Source organism: Arvicola amphibius, chromosome 3 (assembly GCF_903992535.2).
Source record: "Arvicola amphibius chromosome 3, mArvAmp1.2, whole genome shotgun sequence".
In the NCBI taxonomy this organism is placed as follows: domain Eukaryota; kingdom Metazoa; phylum Chordata; class Mammalia; order Rodentia; family Cricetidae; genus Arvicola; species Arvicola amphibius.
Genome location: NC_052049.1, coordinates 80132124 through 80153003, shown reverse-complemented (window position 1 = coordinate 80153003; position 20880 = coordinate 80132124). Strand labels below are relative to the sequence as shown.

The 20880-nt window shown below is 38.7% G+C and overlaps 1 pseudogene; it reads left to right on the top strand.

Moving 5' to 3' along the window:
* LOC121677125 overlaps positions 1 to 20880 on the top strand; it is a 66854-nt pseudogene that overhangs the window by 23584 nt on the left and 22390 nt on the right.

Here is a 20880-nt window from a genome sequence, read left to right as displayed (position 1 = left end):
TGATTGATAAATAAATAATGAAATTATCCTCTGTATATAGGCCATGTTATACTGCTCATCCATCAAAATATTTGAGACAAAGAGAATGTAACTGGATGTTATTATGTTAAGTGAGCAAAGTTTGGCCTTTGATCTCATGTATATCCAATATAAATTACTCTACCTTTTAGTACTTAGACAGAAATGATGATGGTCAGAGCCTGGAGTAAGCGTGGTAGTGTTGATAAGGAAATGTTGTTCAAAGAGCAATGTGACTGATAGATTGGAATCAGAAGATCCACAGTCCTATAACACTGTGGGGTGGATCCACAGTGCTACAACACCATGGGGAGGATTCATGGAGCTAAATATCATGGGGTAGATCCATGGTGCTACAACACCATGGGGTGGATTCATGGAGCTACAATATCATGGGAGTGGATTCACGGAGATACAATATCATGGGGGTGGATCCACGGTTCTACAATATCATGGAGGTGTATTCACAGAGCTACATTATCATGGGGGTGGATCCACGGTGCTACAACACCATGGGATGACATACTGACGAAAGCTTCTGAAAGCTAGAGAATGCATTTTACAAATCTTAATAATAAAACTTGATGCTATTTGTGACTATACTTATGGATAAACTGATTGAGACGTCACATGATTTGTGTATGCCTTAAACCATTACCTGGCACCCAATAGATATATACAAATCTTAAGCTTTATGAATCTGTATAAGTATGATATAGTGGAACGTATTTATCATAAAATACTACAGAGGCTCAGGTTGAAAGTTTTGGAGTTTAAGGCAAACCTGAGCTACATAGATGTTCTCCAAATAAATATATACATACACTAATTCTTTAATTTTACAATTTTTTTTTTAGTTTTGAAAATAACACCTTGATTTTCCTAAATGATACAAGTGATAGTTACATATATCCACTTCAACAGGATGCTTTTAATAACATATGGTATCAACGCCATCAGATTCCCTGGAATTGTATGTTAATAGTTATGAACAGCAACACGTAAAGCCTGGTCATCACACATTTCTCCAAGAATACCCAAGTGGTGCTTGGAAGTCCATCTCAGCTCACCTGTTCAAGGAAGTGTAATATAAACCCTTTTAAGAGAGAATGCCTCACAACATGTTTCTTGATATGTCAGATGATTTAAACTAAATTGAAGTAAAAATGTGAATTTTCTCTTGGACTATTCAAAAAAAAAAAAAAAAAACACATCTCATTACAAACTTGCAAAGCCCCCTACATAAGATTTTCTGTTTTGACAATTCTGTAGAGCCTGCAATCCTGTTGCCTGTGGTGTTCTCTAGATTTGAAATATGTCAAAGACATCTATTTGGATGACAATTTTGAACTTTAGAAAAAATTGTGTGTGTGTTATCTGGAAAGAGAGGCTTTGTGGAAATATGATAACCATCTTTAAATATTTAAAAGGCTGTCATGTGGAGAGATGGTGAGGTAATGAGCTCTTTTCATGGAAACATTTAAAGAACATTTGTAGAAATTTGGGATTTTTTCGCAGAACACTGAGATCTGAGATGGAACTTGTTGACATTTTCGTTCCATTGTCTTATGCTTCTGATTAAAGAATGCATTTTAGATCACAATGATGTTGTGTGTTTGTAGAGAGCAAGCATGAAGAATAAGTCTGGTATTGAAAGATTTATAAAACACTTTAGAAGTTTGTTATTGATGCTCATATCTGTATTAGTAACAATAATCAAAATGTAGAAGCCACACAAATTGCCACAAATGAGTTGCTAAACCATGGTGTGTGCATACAATGAGAAGTTATGGTACCTTTGAAAGAATTTTGGAAGTATGTTATTGTATGGCTGAGTGTCTTGGATATCCTACTAAGTGAAATAACCTAGTCACAAAAACAACAACAACAAAAAAAAAACAGTTTGTGCTTTGTTAGAAAAAGAAAGAGCCCCTGGGTGAAGTTCTACTTACCAAGCTCTTTCACAGAAATTCTGTCCCAAGTCTTCTCAAAGACAAATTACAGAGAAGGTGAGAAACCAGGAACCTGAGAGCCGCTATCTGTTCAAATTGTAGTTTCATTAACTCTTTTCCTCAGCAGGTGGAAGATGGGTGGATGCAGAGACTCAACAACACAAGGCAGCATAGATATGTGTGTATTAGTGTATATGTTATGTGTTCATGTGTATGTGTTCCCTTTTTACTGAACAACACTATAGTACCACTAAAGCATAGATGAAGATAGCCAATTAGTACAGCTCACTGATATTTATCAACACTTCTGCAACATTTCAAGAAATTGTCTAGAATGTGAAATAGTATTAGAGGTTTGAAAATGGTGTCATTTTATCTCAATGTTCAGCAGTTGATATTGAATGAGCACTGTGGTTTAATCTCTGTTCAATGTGTCATTTAGATCAGGCCTGCATCTCTGCATCTGATTCTACCTTGAGCTTTCCAATCAGGTAACATATCTAACTGCTCTGTGTCAATTTCAAGACACATAATTTGTTTGACTGGCATTTGTCAAGCTGTATAATCACCGAGGGTGATAGCTACAGCTTTAATGTAGCTCTGATTTTGTTTGATTAGTGCAATGCTATTTCTAAGTTTCATTATCTCTGAAATACTAGAAGTATACTGAGTCTCTGTGCTCATCACATCTCACACTTAGCATGAAAACAAAATTCACTTTAACGGTCTTATTAAAACAAATTTCTTTAAGGCGTCTTTGCTTACAATAAGGTGTTATTTCAAAGAAAATACTATATAATAAGACTTCTTGACTTGATATTTGAAAGAGCTAATATATCTAGGTCAGAGACTCACTAGATAGTCAATTTGTCTTAATCTATCATTTTCAGAATATACTATCATTCTCCCCGGGACCTGGAATTTCTCAGACAGGCATCGTAACATTGGATTGTATATTATACAAAGCGTCAATCATGTATTGAACGTTCTGCTCATAGATGTTTGGATAGAAAGGGCATGTGCAGATGAATAGAACAACTTATGAATGACAGTTGGCTATAGACAGATACATGTACACATACAAGGACTATATTAAGTGCATTTGTCTTTTCAGTGTCTGCTGACAATTATTTTTTCTGGAAAACTTGATCATTTTATTACTTTGAATTTTTACACAATTGAGGTAATAATGGCATTGAGTCAGTGATTCTCAACCTTTGAGTCTCATCCCATTTGGGGATTGCATATCAAATATTTACATTATAATTCATAACAGTAGCAAAATTGCAGTTATGAAGTAGCGATGAAAACAATTTTATGCTTGGGGGGTCATCACAACATGAGGAGCTGTATTAAAGAGTCACAATATTAGGAAGGTTGAGAACCACTGATCTAAGTGATCTTAAAATATAACAACACTTATGAACACACCTAACACTGACTGAATATTTAGTAAAGATTCCATATGTCACTTTCTACCCTCTTCTGTAATTGTATTGGATATTTTGTTGATATATCTATGGCTCATTAATGTTATCTGTATTTATTTGAACTAGATAAATATTGACAAATTTCTGCTCATTAGAAAGAACCAGTAGTCTATTTGTTTAAGAAACTAGTTTCTAATTCTTTCTCTCATAATACACTTAAACTAATCAGCACATGTAAAAGCCTGTGGCTCGTGGACTGCCAAACACTGTGGATTGCTAGAGCAACACAACAAGAAACGGAATGATGAAGCCAGGTTTCAGTTCTTTGGGGACGGCTTACGTGGCAGGCAAGGCTTTGATGACAGAGACAGTATAGGCAACTGGTGGAGGTCAAGGTGGAGGCAGAAGCAGAGGCTTTGGGGCAGAAGAAGTAGAGGAGGAGGCAGATGAGGTGGAGACTTTCACTGTGGGAGCAACAAGGGTCTAGGTGGTGGTTGGGAAGGCAAAAGAGGAAACCAGTCAAGGAAGAACATGGAGGAATGTAATGGTGGACCTGCAGCAGCATGAAGGCATCTTTATCTGTCTTGGAAAGGAAGATACCCTTGTCACAAAGAATCTGGTCCCTAGAAAATCTGTGTATGAAGAGCAAAGAATATTTCAGAAACAGATGACAAAATTCAGTACCAAGCCTATAACCCCTTAGATTCCAAGCTGGCAGCAGCAATCCTGGGTGATGTGAATCAGGTCCACAGCAAGAGGGATGTTGGGGTTCCAAGATGCTCTACCGTGGGGCAGCCTCGGGTACTACTTACTTCCACATCTGTGATATCATCTACATGGATGATCTGGTCTATGCTGTTGAGTTCTCCCACCCCTCCAACCATAACCTCATCAATTTGGCCAAGCACAGAACCAACATTATTTATCCACACTAATACTGTATGCTTATCATGGGTAGTGGACATGGTCTTTGCCAATAGGACGCAGCCAGATCAAACTGTGACTGTGGCTCTGAATGCTCAAACCTTCCTGCAGAATGGAGGATACCTTGTAATTTCCTTTAAAACCAGTAATATTGACTCCACAGTCTTGGTGGAAGCTGTGTTTCCATCTGAGGTGAAGAAGATGCAACAGGATGACCTGAAGCCTCAGGAGCAGTTGACCCTAGAGCCCCACCAAGGAGACTGCACAGTGGTTGTGTGTTCAGGCCACCTTCCAAGGTGAAGAACAAACTTAGACCTGTCTGGACTCCAAGAAATGAGTGCTACTACTGCTGCAGTGTTTTCTGTTGTTTGTTTGGTTTTGTTTTCCTTAAAAGATTCATCTGTCAAAAAATAATAAAATAAATAATCATATGCAGAATATATTGGCACACTTTCAAGTCAGTGCAGAGAGCAAACTATTTCACCAGCAGGTTAATTCCCACCACTGAGGATTGTCTACTTAAGAACCTTCTTTCCTTCCTTCTTACTAGAAAATTGTTATCCATCATTGGCAACATTTGCTTTCCTTCGGTTCCATCTTAACTCAAGATGTTTGAAACAGTTCAGTTTCATTGAATTGTATTTACTCTCATTGTGATTTTAAATGTGCTAAAACTGTCAAATTCTATATTGAGAAACTTTGTCTGTATATGCTCTCTATTCTGGTCATTTTGCTCCTTGATTAAATGTGCATTTTCCACTTTCTCTTCAAGAACATCACTCACTCTATCCGGCCACTTTTATAAGTTGTGATGGTTTGGATAACAAGTGTCCCATCATTCACTTGAAACCCAGTTGGCACTGTTTGGAGCGGTATGGGTTACCCAACCTTGATGCAGGAAGCACATCAGTTTGAGGGTAAAAGCTTGATGTCACTTCCAGGTCATCCTCTCTGCTTTGCACTTGTAGCCAGGGATGTGAGTTCCTAGAGTCTTGCTCAACTGTTGTAGCTCCTGCCTGCTGCCATGCTTCTGTAATGTGATACATGCTTATTCTCAGAAGCTTGAAGCAAAACTTACTCACTCTTCATTAAGTTGTCTCAGTCATAGTATCTTATCACTGCAAAGAAAAATAAATAGCACATATGTCTTTTCAATAATAGATTGAATTTTATTTACTATCTAGATAAGTCACACATGATACCAAAGAAAATGGTCTTTTTAGAAAATATTATAGAACAAACATATGTAATATTCATGTTTTATTAAAGTAACAGGCTTACAACAATTAAGAGTTTACTAATTTTTAGCACATAGTAAGGTACTGGGTCTTTCTTTTAGGTTAACGACTGGCTTCCCAAATCATGACACAGAGACTTACTGTTAGTTTTGAATGCTCAGCCTAGCTTAGTTCTTCTTCTTCTTCTTCTTCTTCTTCTTCTTCTTCTTCTTCTTCTTCTTCTTCTTCTTCTTCTTCTTCTTCTTCTTCTTCTTCTTCTTCTTCTTCTCCTTCTCTTCCTCCTCCTCCTCCTCCTCCTCCTCCTCCTCCTCCTCCTCCTCCTCCTCCTCCTCCTCCTCCTCTTCTTCGTCTTGCTTTTTTTTTTTAACATAAATTAACCTATTTCTCTTTATCTATGTTTTACCTTTAGGGCTTTTTGCCTTTTCTTACTTTCTTGTTGTCTCTATGTTTGGTTGGTTGCCAGTTGCCAGACTTCTTGTTCTGGCATGTCTCTTATTCTCTCCTCTCTTTTCTCTTGTTCCTCCTTTTTTTCTAAGCTTAGATTTCTCCTCCTGTTTATTCTCTCTGTCCATTAGAGCTGCCTATCCCTCTCCCGTCTTGCTATTGGCCATTCAGCTCTTTATTAGACCAATCAGGTGCCTTTAGAGGGCAAGATGAATCAGCATGAACAATTGCAACAAATCAGCATGAACAATTGTAACTGTAACACATTTTTACATAGTTAAACAAATGTAGTATAAACATTTGCACAGCTAAAGTAATATGTCACAGCATAAACAAATGTAATACATCTTTGCCTTGTTAAAATAATATTCAACAACATAGTAATTTACTGTGCTACATAGCATGGTGGCACACACCTGTCATTTCAACACTAGGGAATTAAAGACTTTGAGAAAATAAGATTATAAATTATAGACAGACTAGACTGTGATGTTTTGTCTCACTAAACAAAATCCATGAACTAGAGAGATGACTCAGTGCATAAAGGAACTCACTGCCAACCCTGAAGACCTGAACTGGCTACCAGGAACACATAGAGGAAAAGAACAAACTGATTCCCAAAAGTAGTCTTGGGACCCCCAACTGTGTGTCATAACACACATACACACAAAAGAATAAATAAGTAAATAAATTTAAAATGTGATTTTAAAAGTAGTTGATAGAAATTTTGGCAATATATTTCTCAAAACAGCTATTACAGAACTCTATATAGTTTTACATCTATAGAAGATGCCATTTCTTCAAAAAAATGTGCCAATTTCTGAGTCTTCCAATTCAAAATATTCACTAGGTTTTTCTTCAGCATCAAATTTCTTATCATGTGCATATTCTGCGCTATCTCCAAGTTCTTTCCTCAGCTTCAGGACAATTTCACTGTCATTCTGTTAAACTCCATAATAGCGTTTCTCATTTTTTCTCATGGAGCCTTCCTCCGTGTTTTTATGAATCTTCTCTATTCTGAATGGATGGATTTGCTTTAATCATGTGATCAGTTGCTTCTCGGATACTTCAAGGTCTCAGTTTCCATTAGATTCTGGTAGAGTAACATGCTCTTGGATCCCTTCTTTTTTCTGATTCACACTAGGATGAATTAAGCCAGCAGAGCACAGCGGATCTGTGGAAATACTGAGCTCTCTTAGGCAGTGTTAATAGGTGGCGCTTGTGACTCCCATTAGGTCCACGCCACTCATGCTTGACCCCACAAACACTGGGGTGGCGCTTTCTTTTTCCATGTTTCCTAAATGCTGAACAAACGGCAGTCACTTGGGGAAACATCTTTTAGTGTTTCTTAGCATTTTCAACAAACGGCTGAAAGCATAACTGAGTGGATGTGTTCTCTTTTGGCTTCCCCAAATCGCAGCAGAGTTTTGAATGGCACAGCTGTCTTCCCACAGTCATCTTGGCTCAGTATGTTAATGTCTGCTTGCATGTGTGATTACAGACTTGTGAAATTTCACTCCTGACAGGTGCTCTTCTATTAGTCATTTTGGCTTTTACCATTTCTTTGTTTATAACAGTATAATGGAATTCTGCTACATTTAAATTAATAAGTGAACAATGGGTTTCCTTTCAATGATATTGAATACTTTGCCTTTCAAATTATAGGTAGCACTCCTCACTCAAATACAGAACAGAGATGTAAATTTATCCATGTGTGGGTATGTCTGTATTTGCATTAGACACATGAAAGTATAAGGGGACTGAGAAGGGGAAGAAGGAGGCTTGCCCAGAGGGTGAATGAAGGTGGACCAATCCAGGGCAATGGAAAGTAGGTGTCCTGAAAGCAGATGAATATCTGCTTAGAGGAAAAGCACCAGCAAGCCAGTAAGCGGGAATATGGGGTGTGAGAGTGGAGGGGAAATAAGAACAGAAGACAATGACATGTATGTATTAGAACATCACAAGAAACAGAAAACATTTTTAAAAAGAAATTAGAAAAATTGTTAACTCTTATTACTGGATATTTATCAAATGTCTGACAAAATATTAATGTGTTTAGTTTTAGAAAATTGCAAGAGAGGTGGTCACTGCTTTCTTTATTCTTTAAATGAGAAACAAAGACTTTTCTAGTTTAAGAAGCGTGAAATAGCAGTGGCTGGACACAAATGCTGCTCTCATGATGAGGAAGCAGGAGTGGTGGAACTTCTGTTTTTGTAAGAACTTGTTGTTTTTTTGTTTTTCGAGACAGGGTTTCTCTTTGTAGGTCTGAAGACTGTCTAGGAACTCGATCTATAGACCAGGTTGGCCTTGTACTCACAGAGATTCACCTGCCATGTACTGGGATTAAGGTGTGCACTGTCACTACCAAGCCTGTTTTCTTAAGAACTTAATGCATTTGTCTCTAAAAAGCAAATTGGCCACATACTTCCAAGATGCTCACTGTCCTTAGCTAAGTGGATATACACAAGGACACCCCAAAGCCACCAGGTTACCAGATGTGTTCCTTTGGTAAGCACTACAAAGATCTCTGAGACAGCACAATGAAGAAGGAAGAGCTTTAAATTTAAGAAATTTTAAAATCCATGCTGTATTGTTCTTTTGAAGAGATGTTGGGTGAGAAGGAAGTAGAACACTTGCTGAGTTTACATCTGTCTCCTGGAAAAGATAAAGACACACTATTCAAAGGGATCACATGGTACAGTCTCAATCCAGACATTCAAAGATGTAACACCAATAATTTCCTACAAATAAAAATATTTCATATTATCCATTTTCATAGTTAACTCTTTTTTGTCTTAATCACTGAAGAAACATTCTATTTTTGAAAGTTTTCTAGTTTTGATTATATTCATTTAAGTTATGAAGTCATCTATATATGCACAGGCTTTGTCTTTTGGGCCACCAACCAGCTCAGAGATCATTACACAGAGACTTATTATCTGTCTTGAATGCTTGGCTTAGCTTAAGCTCATTTCTGTCTAGCTCTTTTTACTTCAATTAACCCATTTCTCTTGATCTACATTTTGCCTTGGGGCTTTTTATTTTCTTTCTTCTATATATTTTATCTTCACTGCTTCTAGGTCAGCTGGCTGGCAGATGCCTAGCTTCTGACCCTGGACATTCCCTCTCAAGCTCAGATTCCTCTTCCTATTTTTTCTCTCTCTCCAGGCTGGCCCACCTCACCTATCCTTTCTCTGCCTAACTATTGGCCATTCAGAGCTGTTTTAAGACCAATCAGGTGCCTTAGGCAGGCAAGGTAAAACAAATACATCACTCTTTACATAACTAAACAAATGCAGCATAAACAAAAGCAACACATCTTCACACAGTTAAAGTAACATTCCACAGCATAAACAAATGTACTGCATCTTTACATAGTAAAACTAATATTCTACAACATATATGTTTATGATTATTACCATAGATGTTGCCAATATTTTTTGGCATTCTAGGTAAAATGTTTGCTTGGTATTAGAATATATATCACTAAATGCCTGCTTTAAAATGCAAATATTTATTTTATTACAATAGAGCATTGTTTCCATGAAGAAATATTTATATTATTCCACCAGTTAGATTAACATTTCTGACTCTCAGTGTCTTAATTTAGTTAATGAAGGATTTAAAGGGGAATTTTTCAAAGGATTTTTCCCTTAATAATTTATCAATCATAGTAATACAAGATTGACCCAAATGATATTATTAATATAATGGAGTGATAACATCTGTTGACAAAAACATTATTCATAGCAAATACAATGTTTAAAGTAGCATTTTAATATTGTGATTTTTTTTCTTACAGCATTTATGTATTTTCTAACTACCTCAGGTCCAGTGAGCTAGGATTGAATTTCTGATTTTTCTCAAAATTTTCTGTGTAAACATGAAATCCGAAGCTGGAGAAAATAATAATAGAATTTATTAAAAATGAAATTCATGGGTTACACATATTGTATAACCTGCTACTGCACCAGAAGCATAAATGCTGTTTTTCTTTTTACTCCACAAGAAAGGAAGTATTTAACTGTTTCTCCCGAAAGTTTGTTTAGAATGTAATCAATGAGCAGGTGCTTTAGCGGTGGTGTGGACTGAGGATAGTGAATTCACACTGAGGCTAACAACGCCTTTTATTGATAATTTTCTACCATCTGTTCTGAGGATTTATTCAGACCAAGAAAGCAGCAGGTGAGGAACTGCAAATCGAGGTGTGTGAAGCCCCAGCCATGCTGTGATTTTGCAAACCAGATCAAGGCCACTGCTGCTTCAGAGCATTTGCAGGGTTGGGCTCAGAGCTGATGAGCTAACTTCCTTTGCTACTTTATTTCTTTGTAAGGACAGGAAGGTGTGTCTGAAATGTCAACTTTAAAAACGTAAAGGTGTGGTGGCATAAATTTTATATGTGACTGTAACTTTCTGTCATTCTAACGTAAATTATATAACCATGGCTTTCTCAATTAGCAAAAGTGAAAGAGCAGGCTAGAAGATCAAATGGAACAAGGAGGAAGCTTTCTAAATAAAAATAGAATTCCTGCAGGCTGAGGAGATGGATCAGTGGGGGAAAAGGCTCTTGTTGCCAAGCCTGACAATTTAAGTGGCTGAAGGAGAGACCTGACTTCTATAAACTGTCCTCTGGCTGACTTCCACATCTGCGCCATGGAACACACCCACATACAGAGAGACACATACAGAGACATACACATGCATACACACACATAAGCACACACAGACACACACATGCACGCACACACAAACACAGACACAAGCACATAAACATACACACAAATACACACACACATATGTGTGTGTGTATATGTGTGTGTGTGTGTGTGTGTGAGCACACACACATACACACACACACACACATATACACTCATAGTCACACACACATACACAAGTGTAGTAAGGAGGCCACAGGTAATTTGTTGCAAGAAGAGACCACTTGTTTCCCAGCTGCCCGGCAGCTTAGACCTGAAAATAATCACACAAAAATCATGTTATTTAAATCACTGCTTGTCCCACTTCCTCTAGCTTCTTTTTTTTTTTTTTTTTGGTTTTTTTCGAGACAGGGTTTCCCTGTAGTTTCTAGAGCCTGTCCTGGAACTAGCTCTTGTAGACCAAGCTGGCCTCGAACTTCCTCTAGCTTCTTATTGGCTAACTCTTACATATTAATGTTTAACCAATTTTTATTAATCTGTGCAGCACCACAAGGTCGTGGCCTACCAGCAAAGTTTCAACACATCTGTCTCCAGCCGCGGCTCCATGGCTTCTCTCTGACTTCGCCTCCTTTCTCCTAGCATTCAGCTTAGCTTTCCCTGCCTAGCTCTGTTCCCCTATAGCTCTGCTATAAGCCCAAAGCAGTTCCTTTATTTATCAATGGTAATCACACATACATAGGAAAATCTCACATCACACAAGTACAAACACTAAGAAAATAAATGTTATATAAAACAGTGTTACCTTGTTAGCAGATCCTTTCTGCCCTTGGAAGGGAAAGAGTCAGCAGATGAGGAAATATGTTTGATCACAGGAAGTTGAAATCTGGGGGACACATGCTATGAGATTAAAGACATAGAGCAAGATACTCCTGGAGTCTCATAACCATAATCCTAGCACTCTAGCGGCTGTAGGATGCAGGGGGGTTGTAAAAAAATGGGGACAGACCACCAAAGTTTAATAAACCAGAAGCAAACTTTATTTCAGAAACCAGAAGAAATAAAAAAATTAAATAAAAAATCTCCATGGTGCAAGAACAGCTTACTAGCTATCTGAGACCACAGCCAGAGATGGATTTTGTCAGACTGTGGCAGAGGCCAGTTTCTGAACCCACTTTTCATAATAGAAGCACCAAGCATTAGGTCTGAAGAAAGGAATTTTTACAATCTCAAGGTAAAAATTAGATACGGATTGTCTTATTTTACAATCTCCCTTAACTGAGATTTTTAGTTAAGAATATTCTCTCTCTCTCTCTCTCTCTCTCTCTCTCTCTCTCTCTCTCTCTCTCTCTCTCTCTCACTCTCTCTCTCTCTGGTACTTTTAGGCAGTGTTTACTGAAGCCCTGTGGTCTCTCCTTTGATGCTGCCAGTTTTACATAGCAGGGATAATGCATAACCCAGAGGTCATAGATCTTTTTTCTAAAAGTTGGCTCAGCTCATATCCCTAGATTAGCTCTCAGTTTGCATAGAGAGGATTTGGCCTTGTAAATAGAGCTATGTTGTAAAGTGGAGTAACCCACTGTTAATAGTTAATATTTAAGCTACTGAGAAAGCTGCTGACAGTCTGTTCTCATTTCCCTAGGCTTATAACTTTATATTTCTTTATTTCTAAATTCCTATTTTTGAAATCTGTATTTTTATATTTTTATTTTTGGACCCTTCATTCCCCCCTTGGATTTGTACCTCAAATCAAATCTTTGATTCGTTTTGATTAAAGTCTCTGACTTGGCCTTTTTCCAGCCTTGTTTGAGGACAGGGACAATGTATTTTTTCCTGTAGCTACTTCAAACTGAAACGGGGCATAGATAGTCAGGGCCCAGGAAGGTGGAAGGCCAGTCAAAGGTAAAGAGGGAATAATGGGCACTAAACAGGGAGGTCTGATTTGACCCAGTTGGAGACAAGCTACATTCTTGTCAACTGGATCAGTCCATGTCAGCTTTTAGCAATTCCAGGGCTCATAGGTTGTAGTCAACAGCTGATGCTTGGACGTGTCTGTCAGCCAAATGGAACCCTGACAGGACTGACACAGACCAGAGACAAACATGAAAATTTAGGAATTGAAACTTTCAAGGAAGAGGCAAAGTCTCAAGACAAAAGAGGGAGAGAAACAACCTTAGGAACAGACAGGTAGGGAACTTTAGGTTGTACTTATCTGGAGTCCTTTCGATCTGTGAGAAGTGGATATAAGTCTCAGGACTTCTTCAGTACTCTGAAGCTTACACAATCTTTTTAAGTTTGTAAAAAGTTATAAGATTTAGACATATTAACAATCCCCTGTACTGATATTTACATTGCAGAAATGGCAGTATACTCATGCCAGAAATGGATCTGGTTGAAAGCATTAGCATTTTTGTTTTATCCAGAAAATTGTGACAGATGTTCTCTGCACAATGAAAGGCATCTTTGAGGTCTATAGTTAGGCAACAACCAAAGGGAATTTGAAATCTTGAGCTTGCTATGATGATATTGGCAGTCCTCTGCCAGGGCTCGATTAATAGCTTATCAGATTTCTGCCAGTTAATGTTAAGACTATGAAATTTTGGAGTCCTAAACATAACAGCAGCATAATGAGAGAAATCTGAAACATGCTTTACTTTTTAAACATCCCAAATCATTGTATCAACATTTAAGCCTTTTTATCCGTGACCATTATAATTTACATTTACCCGTCTCAAGACACTTTCTTGCATTTTGAAACATTTTTATTTACATACCTTAAGTCACTTTCTTTTGCACAACATAAAACATTCTTTAGGCGCTCAAACACTTTTAGATTGTCACAGCTTAAGCTTTGCATCGTAAAACAGCTTTTATTTACTTTAGCAGTAGGTACAGGCCGCTGACCATTGAGAGCAGTCACTGTAGAGTTCCTTTAAACAAAGGAATGGTAAGAAGTTATACTGAAATCTGATTTGTGAGTTTCTCTCTCTCTCTGTCTCTCTCTCTGTCTCTGTCTCTCTCTCTCTCTCTCTCTCTCTCTCTCTCTCTCTCTCTCTCTCTCTCTCTCTCTCTCTCTCTTTCTCTCTCTCTTACTCTTTTGAGTCTGGTAACAAGGTGAACTGTGTATAGACTTCATATTGGCTCTAAGAGAGAGAGACCTGTGACCTGAATCTTACAGAGAGCTGAGAAGGCACCTGAAGCTTTGGTTGCTGCTTTTTAAGCTGGCCAAAACTATTAGTCACCAAACAGCATCAGAGTTCTGAGAGGAATAAATTTTGCCTGAGTTATTGATTTAAAAATAATCGCAAAGACTTACTTTCTGGCTGCCTAGACAGCTATCCTGGGATTGTCCATGGTCATTGAGGGCAGGCAATAGGGCAACATCCATCAGACTGACAAGGTCCCAGAATATCCCATAGGCTTCTCATGGAAGGAGCAGCCTACCTTTTTCCTTAGGCAACTCGAGTCTCAATTTCCGTGTCCTGTTTTCTCCACCATCTGAAGAAAGTCTTTGCAGTAGTTGAGGTGAAAGGAAGGTTTTCCCAGTGGCTAGGGATGCCACTTTTGAGCCAGTTTTGAGTAGAGATTCTTCTGTGCCTATCTGTCTTCTTTGGAGGAAAGAGAGGAGCTGTCTGGAGCTGGTAGTCTTTCTATTATAAAAAAACTTTTTTGTAAAACATTTAAATGCCATTTTCTGAAGATCTCTGAGCATTTGAGGACTGTCTGTCCGTTAGCTATATCTGTGCAGACAACCCTTGCCATCAGCTATTTGCCCTAAGCACACAGGGGACTAGGTAAGGCTTATCTCTGCAATTAATCATACCAGTACTTAGCATGACTATGACCAACAGCTTGTTATTTATAAGTTGACTCTTACTTAGCTTGTATTTTTTAACAGTCTAAAACATGTTAGCAGCATTTATAAGACTAGGACTTTATATTATGTTCATCTCAGATTTAGTTAAGAATAATAATTTTGAATTGAAGCTTTTTTAGTATCAAAATAAAATCTTTTAATCGTAGATGATTAGTTCAGTAAAGAAATTAAGATAACCATTCTTTGGATAATAGCAGACCAAGTTTTTACCAAACTGAGACTGTCTCCTGAGAAGGCAAAGAAAAGTGATTATATAAGACTCAATAACCAGAACATTCAGAGGTAAATTTAAAGTTTGGGCAGTCAGTAAGGGCTGCAGCCAGGACACTTTGAACATGCTTAACTTATACACTTGGTGGCCATATTTAAGCATTTAAACCAGACAAAACTTTTCATACTTTTTCCAGCTAAATTTTTAGGTGGGGGGAGCTCTGGAGGCCTTTTGTACTTTCCTGATGGGTCCGCTCCTGCAGCTGCTCTGCTCTGGTGTTTCCCGCGGTGCCACTTTGAGGCAGAAATCATTTTGTGAGACCAAAACCAATTATCATCTAGAAGAAGCAGCTGACAGTGGCCATCCTTTTTACCAGGCCTTGCAGTCATCTCTGCTCACCTCTGTCCGTTTTGGCATTTGATCTGAGACTGCAGTATGTATGGGGAGGGGCTGTCCTGTCCCTGGCTGCTGGCAGTGCTACAACAGACAGGAGCCTGCTGAAGCATGGACTCCTGAGGCAGAGGGGGCTGGGAAGGCTGGCAAAATCTACTGCTGGATCCTGAAATCCTAGAAGTGAGAGAATAGGATCTGAAAGGGCCTGAGGCTCAGGGGAACCTCCAGCTGTAAAGACTAATAATTCTTTAAGTCTTATTGTAGGGCTTTGTCAAAGATGGTTGAGGAATTTTTGAATCCTTGTGGCAGGCGGGTCCAGGTGAGCTGACCACTGACGCCCTGGTCTTGGTCGTGCCATTTGAAGGCAAAAAGTGGCTGACTCTTGGCTTCGAGGGTTAGCCATGAATGAAGATGAATCGGGAGGTAGTGCCAGGCCACTATAGTATTTGGTCTGGGTGACCTTGGTGACTGAAAACAGTCTCCTGAACTTTAAGGATAAACTTAAGGTCAAAGGAGCCCGCAGAAGGCCAGCCGACCTGAAAGGCTGCTATTCTAGAGGGTAGAAGGTCTTGAGTAGCTCTGGCTTCACACAGGCTGCAGAGGCTGCAGCAGCCTCCCTGAAATCCTGGAAAAGAGAAAGGACAAGCTCCAGGGGAGACTTAGGTTTGGAAGAAGCTTTTCCCATAGTGGGAATTACTTCACACATAACCACAACAAGAAGACTGACAACAGACAACATGACATGAAACAGAATTGACAAGGCATCGCTGCGCGCTGGTATGATCCCAAACCAAAGGGTCGCATAACCACATGACCCAATGGCCAGTGGAGGAATGGAGCTTCCTCTCATTTCCTCCAGCTATGAGATTAGAAGTGCATCTGCTAGATCTCCTTGAGTCTCCAGACTGTACAGACACCAGGTATCATAATCAGAAACTTACCAATTGGTAAAAACAGAACAATAAAGTTTAACAAAATCAAAGACTGGGATATCCCCTCAGAACCAGGTTTGCGCTCCCTGTATAGGCCACCAAAATATTGGATCCAGTGGGGATCATGCAAAGATGGGGATAGACCACCAAAGTTTAATAACCCAGAAGCAAACTTTATTCCAGAAACCAAAATCCAGAAAAAATAAAAAAAATAAGGTAAAAAATCTCCATGGGGCACAAAAAGCTTATCAGCTAGCTGAGACCACAGCCAGAGATGGTTTATGTAAAGCTGTGGCAGAGTTTGGTTTCTGAAACCAACTTTTGATAGTAGGAAACTAAGCATTAGGTTTGCACAAAGAAATTTTTACAATCTCAAGGTAAAATTCAGATACAGACTGTATTATTTTACAATCTCCATTAACAGAGTTTTTTGTTAACTAGTGTTTGTACTAAATATTGTTTTCCTTGGTACTTCCAGGTGGTTTTTACTGAAGCCCTGTGCTTTCTCTCCCCTTGGATGCTGCCAGTTTCACATAGCAGGGATAACACATAACCCAGAGGTCATGTATCTATTTTCTGAAAGTTGACTCAGCTCATATCCATAGCCTAGCTCTCAGTTTGCAGAAAGATGTTTTGACCTTGTAAATAGAGCTATGGATTGTAAAGTGGAGTAACTCACTGTTAATAGTTAATCTACTGAGAAAGCTGCTGACAGTCTGTTCTCATTTTCCTAGGCTTATAACTTTATATTTCTTTATTTCTACATTCCTATTTATGGAATCTAAATTTTTATATTTTTATATTTTGACCCTTCAGTGGCTATTGCCAAGGATTCAAGAACAGCCTAATGTACTGACTCAACCCCTCCCTGACATAAAATAGAATACTCGTGTGTTAAGAATCAAATATGGTGTTATGTCAAAATTAAGATTGAACAAAGACTTCAAATGGCGAATTATTTAAGGAATACAACATAGATACTAATTCAGAACAAACAAAAGCAAACAGCACTCAAGAGAATTATTTGAGATAGAAGGAATTAATCTTAGAGTGGTAGTTTAACATACAGATGCTGACACTAAGGTGGAACTTGTGAGCCTTTCCTCCATCCATGCTGGGGTGTTTCATGGCCTGATCTTTGCAGGTCTAGTGTGAGCAGTCATAAGGCTGGGCATTTGTGTGTGCAATAGCCCTTAGATGCTGTCTTTAATGAGAATTATTCCTGCTCTACTTCTCTCCATCATATGTTGGTACACTAACCAAAATCAGAAGGATTGCAGAGTAGGAAGAAAATGAACCAAAATAGTAGACCTATGATAATCAAGACCTAAAGAGTATAACTGACATATTTTCTTAACTTGCAACTTTTTGGTAAATCTCTGGTTTTATGAAATGGTGGCCTTTTGATTGGATCGAGCTCAGAGGCAGTGAGGAAGCTATTTGCTAGTGACAACAGCCGAGTTCACTGCCAGCTCCACTGATCAGATCATTCCCCATTGCCTAAGACTATATCATCAGCTGAGTTAGGCTAAAAACTTGTACAAAAATTTAAGGAAAGCACAGAGAAGCAGACCACCCCATAGACCTGTGACAAAATAAGTCTTATCCTGTGAGTAAGCCCGAAGCAGACGCCTGGGGAAGAAGATCGCATCATTAACCTCCAGCTGACATGCTGTGTCATGAGCAAGTCCGAGGAGAGAACTGAAGCTTCCCTGGAAACTGATGTCCTCAGAGAAGAGGGGCAGACCTATGCAACATGTTACTTAATGGAGATTTCTGAATAATTGCTGATTCAGAATGAAGCTTTGCTGACCCACATATGCCCACTATGAAGTCAGTTTTCTGAATAAATTCAATAACGTGAAGGTGAAAGATAACAGAAATAAATATGGTAAAGCTTTGAGTTATAGGGAAATTGATTAAAAAAAGTATTACAGGGGAATACTAACAACATAAATCATACACACACACACACACACACACACACACACACACACAAGAAAAGAGACATAAAAACAAGAAAACGACAGACACAAGTCACAATGGTGAATTGTTAGATTAGGAGCAGAGAAACATGGGGTAAAAACGTTCATGACAAGCTCATTAAAGGTCCAGATTCCACACAAGTGATAAAACTACAAGACACGCAGAGTGCTTCGCAGACACAGAAAGGAGATGCTGAACAGAGATAGGGTACCCGGGCACTGAGATTCAATTTAGGAAACAAAATACTTCAATTGATTACTAGAAGTAATCTCATAGAACAAGGAAACAATGGCTAATGCTGAAAGGTGACGGGAGTATATGATGCAGAGTATCCAAACTGAGACAGTCAGTGAAGAATTTGAATTCAATAATAGTAATCAAATTACTAAAGCCAAATGCTTTCTGTTAAAGTGAAACATTTGCAAAATTAGATAGCGGTAGCATCATTAATTCCTAGAACATGTTGGCAGTGGCTGAAGCATACAAGTAAAATGGATGAGCATTCTGATATGTGAAAGTCGTCTCTGTCAATTATCATTAATAATCTTGCATTTGAGAGTGTATTCAAAAATAACAGACAGGAAGGAAGGGAGGGAGGGAGGGAGAGAGGGAGGGAGGGAAGGAGATGAGTGGATAGAAATAGATCGGTATATGTATATATATACATAGATAGATGATAGATAGATAGATGATATTGATAAAGAGATAGAGATACATAGAAAAATACACAGATATAAATAGAAAGAAAGGAAGGATGAAAGAAAAGAAAAAGAAGAAGAAGAAGAAGAAGAAGAAGAAGAAGAAGAAGAAGAAGAAGAAGAAGAAGAGAGAAATGTTCGATTCAATCCATTGCTACTGAGGTTTTCAAAATAAAATATATGTTTAAATATGAGAGTATACTGTAGTTTTAAAAAATTAGGAAGATTAATAAATGAAGTAGAGAATAAATATCCTTGAGGATACTTTCAGAATTCACATGAATATGTTTTTCCTAGTATTTGCTTTAATGTAGCTTATGCAATATCTGGTTACCTTTGAGAATAAGCTGTATAGCATTCATATGCTTCTATGTTTATGTTAAAATACATAAAATATATCTGAAGCCTTATGTATAAATAATATATAGAGAGAGGAAAAAAAGTTGTCAGAAAATTTCATCTGCTCCTAAATAACTCCTAAAATATAAAACATAAAGTTGTATAATAAGTCATTGTTAATAGTGATAAGTTAATTTTTTCATTGACATGAAACATAATGCTTCTCTGCATTCAATACTATTTAGATATATATTTTTGCCATGTGTGTAGGGACTTCAGAGTAAGCTGAAGATACCCAACACCAAGTTCTTAGCACAACAGAAATTTATTTACTCCAGTGGGGCAGAAGGCAGGGTAAAGGACAAAAACAGAAAATAGAAGAGAGAAGGAGAAGGGAGCCAGGGAGATAAGGGAAAAGAGTCAAAGGAGAGGAGGAAGAGACATTTTTCCTGGAGGGACAAAGGAATGTCTCTGGATAGAGAGGAGATAGATGTGGCCCATGGGCAAACAGCAGTTTATAAAGGTAAAAGGGAAACCCTGCATTAAGATGAGTTGTTTAATTTTGATTGGGAATGTTAATTAAGGCCAAAGGCAGACTTTTGATTGTTAGACTTCAATATTTTGATAGCTAGACCTTGGGGAGTCAGCCTCAGCAGGAGGAAGTGGCCAAATAAGGGAAAGCAAATAAGGGAATGGACCTTAGAGACTGTTAGGAATATTTCTTAAAATGAGCCTCTCTGCCAATGCAAATAGTTCCAATCAGACCAAAAGAGAGCAAAGATGCCCACATGTAATGCAGCCCTCCTGGGTAGCCAGGAAAGTGTGGCAAGAAACAGACAGCAGGGGACACCACACAAAACCCGGAGACCACGTGTGTTCCCTTTTGGGCCGCAGCCTAAATATCCTGTGAGAGTAATCCACTACTTGGTAGAATTTTTTGACCCTCCCTGGGGAGGAGTCACTGCTTGGTGGGTTTTCCCAGAGGTGGAGTCTAGACCAAGGCAACTCCCAGAACGAGGGGTCTTCCAAAGGTGGATACCAGGTATTACATTCTAGACTCTTTGTGTAAAGGGTGACAGGGAGCTGAGGTGATGCTTATGACCAAAATTTTAGGCTCTCTTTGGATAAAGGGGCATTGGCTTGAGTCTGGCTACTTCCTGTGTACTTTGGGTGACATGGGGGAGAGGAGAGCTAGAAGCTGGTGGGCTCATGCTCAGCCATGTGGCTGGAACAGCATCCAGTTTACTGTCATCCTGGAATCCTCAGGCAGCTGCTTTTTGAGGAAGATGAGAAGGCAGGAGGCTAGGAGAAAAAATATTGTTATTATTGGCCCTATAAATGGAGCTAATTATGGAAAGTCATCAACTGCCAAAAAGAATGGGACAGAGAAGTGCCCTGGTTGTACAGGTGAGGCTCGGGTGTATAATTGGGACACAATAGCAGATACAACCAGATTTTAGTTGGTAGGTGTCCTTCATTCAGGAGTGTTGCTACCAATGGTGAAGTCCCAGGAGCCTGTGCAGGTGTTGGTGTTGTCTGGAGAGCACTTTGTAAGTTGGTCTTGGCCCAGACAGCAGGAGTGACCTGCAAAATATGCTTGAAACTGGCTGGGGTTAAAATAGGCTCTGTAGACTGTTAGTTTTTTACCAGACCTTATTTGGGGTACAGGAGCAGAATTTCTCCAGGAACCTGTAAGTATCTGTAAGAGAACTGGAATAGGTGAAACAGATCCATTTTAGAGAATGAGACAAACAGCTAGAGAAACAGGAACGAGGAGCGGGCAAGG